Source organism: Carlito syrichta, unplaced genomic scaffold (assembly GCF_000164805.1).
Source record: "Carlito syrichta isolate Samal-C Ts95f unplaced genomic scaffold, Tarsius_syrichta-2.0.1 Scaffold302615, whole genome shotgun sequence".
NCBI lineage: Eukaryota > Metazoa > Chordata > Mammalia > Primates > Tarsiidae > Carlito > Carlito syrichta.
The window spans coordinates 76,672-80,322 of NW_007246711.1; positions in this window are offsets into that span (position 1 = coordinate 76,672).

The window sequence follows — 3,651 nt, forward strand, 5'->3', positions numbered from 1 at the left end:
ACCCCACATGCTCTGAGTTCTTTGGCTTTAGGACAAGAACTATTGAACCACTTTGCACTCTGTTAATATTTTCTTTGTTGTCTCTAACACGCAGCCCACCTGTAACATAGTTGTTTAATGGATCTGATCCAAGTGGAATCATTTGCTTCCCAGTTTTTGACTCAATTTTTCTCTTTCACAGCCACCATTGTTTTTAATACATGAAACTTCGAGAATGAAGAGGTGCAGGGAAATTCACCTCAAAATATGGCATTTTCTCACAAGGTTTGTCTAGCCACCTCTCCATACTCATTCCCCCAACTCCACCAAGTTGCTTTCCCTATCTGTTATCAGAAAAGGAAAGGAAGAACGTAATCAATTCTGGTCCAGCCATTTTACAAAATAATGCCTGTCTTTCAGGTTCATGCAACTTCCAAAGAGAGCTACTTACAAGTCATTCTGTTTTCCCCATCCATTCAATCTGCCAATCATTTGTTGCTCATGAATAGAATTCCTCTTATTCCCCTCCCATAATCTACTTAACCAGAATACAAGCCCCCACTTTTTTTGTAACCTTGAGATGGTATTTAAGTTTCTGTAACTCACTGGAAAGTTGGGTCTTCATTTGAAGGCTTTTTGTATGCCTTTTCTCCTGGTAATCTACCTGCTTCATGTCAGTGATTTTCAGCAAAACTTTTGGGGGCCAACAACCATGATCCCCACAGTTTTGGCAATGTAAGCTGGATGAGAAAAATGCACTTTTAGAGGTAACTAGCAGTTACTTACAATGAACAGTTGCCTTTCAGGAAATATCTAAGAGTGTCTGCTTTCCTTTTTTAAATTCACAAGTCATACCTTTGTTTAAAGTGCTTTCCTGGCCGTATTAACTGACCACTTACTTGTGCCATTTTTTTTTTTTTTTTTTTTAGTTTAAGAAAATTATTATATAGTATTCAGGTCTGACATCTGAACTGTGTTTTTAAAAATATAAATTTTCTATTTTGTTTTACCTAACAATTGCTTGTTTAAAAATGTAAACTTAAGGTTGCCTAAAGCAATGTTTCATTACCAAAATAAATGAATCCTTTCTATGTAATTGACTCAAAAAAAGAATAAATTTGAGTAATCCAGAGGCTGTTTAAATGTTTATGAAAGGTTAGAAAGAAACCAGTAAGTAGAAAAGAGAGAGGTAAAGGAAGTAATAGATATGAAGATGTATTTTTGGTAGGAAAGGTTATAAAGATAATTATTTTGTGTGAGAAAAAATCTTGTATGGTAAATTTTTGTCCTAAAGTAAAATGACTGGTTATTTGGGAAAAAGAAAAGTATAGGACAAAACAGAATGTACAAACATGACACAGATGGTTTGTGTAAGTCATAATCAAGTATGTCGAGCAATTTATGAAAGAATCTTATAAGTGATTAAGTTGTCTACAATAAAAAGAAAATTATTCATAATAGTTTTTCTAAATTTTGTTCTCCTATGTTAGAACAGGGTTTTCTTAAGGTATTGATTTGCTCTCAATAAAATTACAAGAGGCTCTGATTTTTAATTCTATAGCCTGTTAGTTTTTGAAAACTTTTCAGACTAGTATCCTGGAAGTTAGACCCTTGCTGTGCTCTCAGCTCTTTCTCACTTTTAGTAAACCTAAAATGATAATGTCAATCTTTTTTTTTTTTTTTTGTCAGAGCCTGTAACTTTCTGTTCTTCCCCCAGTTCTAACTGCTGTTGTGGCCTGATGCTAAAATGTTTTATCTTTACGGTCTGAAAAGGCAATATATTCTTCTCATATAACTTGATTCTGTACTCTTGGCACTTCTTGATAGGTTTAAATTGTATGTAACCAGAAAACTTTTCATTCAGTTAATTAAAATTGCTTGTCTCCTAGGTTTTCAGCTTTTTAAGTTTTTTTCCTAAAAATAGAAGTAAGAGTTAACACTGTAATAGGCACATGTAAGTAAAATTATCATATGTAAGAAAGACAATTTAATGTGCAAAGTATTCATTGAATAGAAGATATTTTGACAAAAGTCACAATAAAGCATAGGAATGTGGTTTTGTTAAAGGAAAAGTAATTTTGTCTAATTCTGAGATGTTTAAGTTGCTTTAAAATTGAAGCAATATAAATGATGGCTAAAACTAAATATATATAAGAATCTGTGTGAGAAAGTTTTGTCCTGAGGTAAAATTATAAGAGTACAACTAAAGGTTTAAATAAGTTGTTCAAAGTTTATGACAGATTAATCTTTGTATACCTAAACCTGAATTGTACCCCACATCTTTATAATAAAATAATAATAGCAAATTTAAAAAAAATTTATGAAAGAAGGAATTTTGGCTGAGCTCAGTGACTCAGCCTGTAATCTCAGCACTTTGGGAGGCTGAGGCAAGTGGATTGTCTGAGCCCATGGATTCGAGACCAGGCCGGGCAACTTGGTGAGACCTCGTCTCTAAAATTAATAAAAAAATAAAAAATTAGCCAGGCATGGTAGCATGCAGCTGTAGTTCCCGCTACTTGGAAGGCTGAGGCAGAAGAATCACCAGAGCCTATCTGGTCTACCCACTGCTCTCCAGCTTGGGTGATGCAGTGAGACTCCAACTCAAAAAAAAAAAAAGAAAAGAAAAGAAAAGAAAAAAACAGAAGGAATTTTATGTATGATCAAATTGGCTAAAGGATGGTTTAGTTTTTCTATAAATTGAACATTAATATCAAAAGACATTTTTGTTGCTGGGCACAAGCTAGGTCATATGTCAGAATAACAGTGTTTTCTTAGAGCACTAATCTGTCCTTTAATAGAAAAAAAAAATTAGCAGGTAAATGTGTTTCTCCCCTGAGGGAGAAAACACATATTCAGGACTTGGAGACCCAGAACTCAGAGGGGGACCTTTTTCACCCCAAAGCAATGATATTCCTGCCTGGAGGCAGGTAAAAAAAAAAAAAAAAAAAAAAGGTGTGTAAAAACCTTCCCTATTGATCAAACTGAAATTGGATAGATTTGTTTATAAAGTTTATTAAAATTAGTTTTGATGTTACTAATGCACTCATACAAGATGTAATTTGACTTTCTCTTTCTAATTTTTTTTGTGTAATTTCAGACATAATAAAAGGTTTTTGTTTACTTTTTAAGTAAACTGCAAAAAAAAAAAATCAGAGAAAGAGACAGATTTAGATGGACCCATTTTGTCTTTTCTTAGTTCTTACTGTTTGAGAAAACGTCTTCTCTATCAGTGAGTAATGATTTTTGCTTTAAAATTTTTTGAATTATTATTTTGGCTAAATAAATGACTGTTTTACAATGACTTGTGATTCAGTGTTATGATAACATATTTTAAAAACTTACTGATATCAAAATTTCAGGTTCTCAATTCAGTTTTTCTGATCTTTTAATTCTGTTTTTTATATTGAGTTTCCCTAGCCCAGGGTAGATATGTGGCTTATTTGGTATGCTAAATTCAGATAGAAAGCGTTGTCAAATATGAAAGGATGTTTAATTTTATTTGGTTTATATTTATATGTGTATTGGTCTGTGTTCCAAAATTATATAACTTTACTATAATTTTAACATGTCTGTGTGTTATCAGTAATAATAATTATTATGTTAAATTGTTACGTTCCTCAAAACAACTAAATTTTCTTGTCAATTGTATCTTTAACCAAATTTAAGACTTTT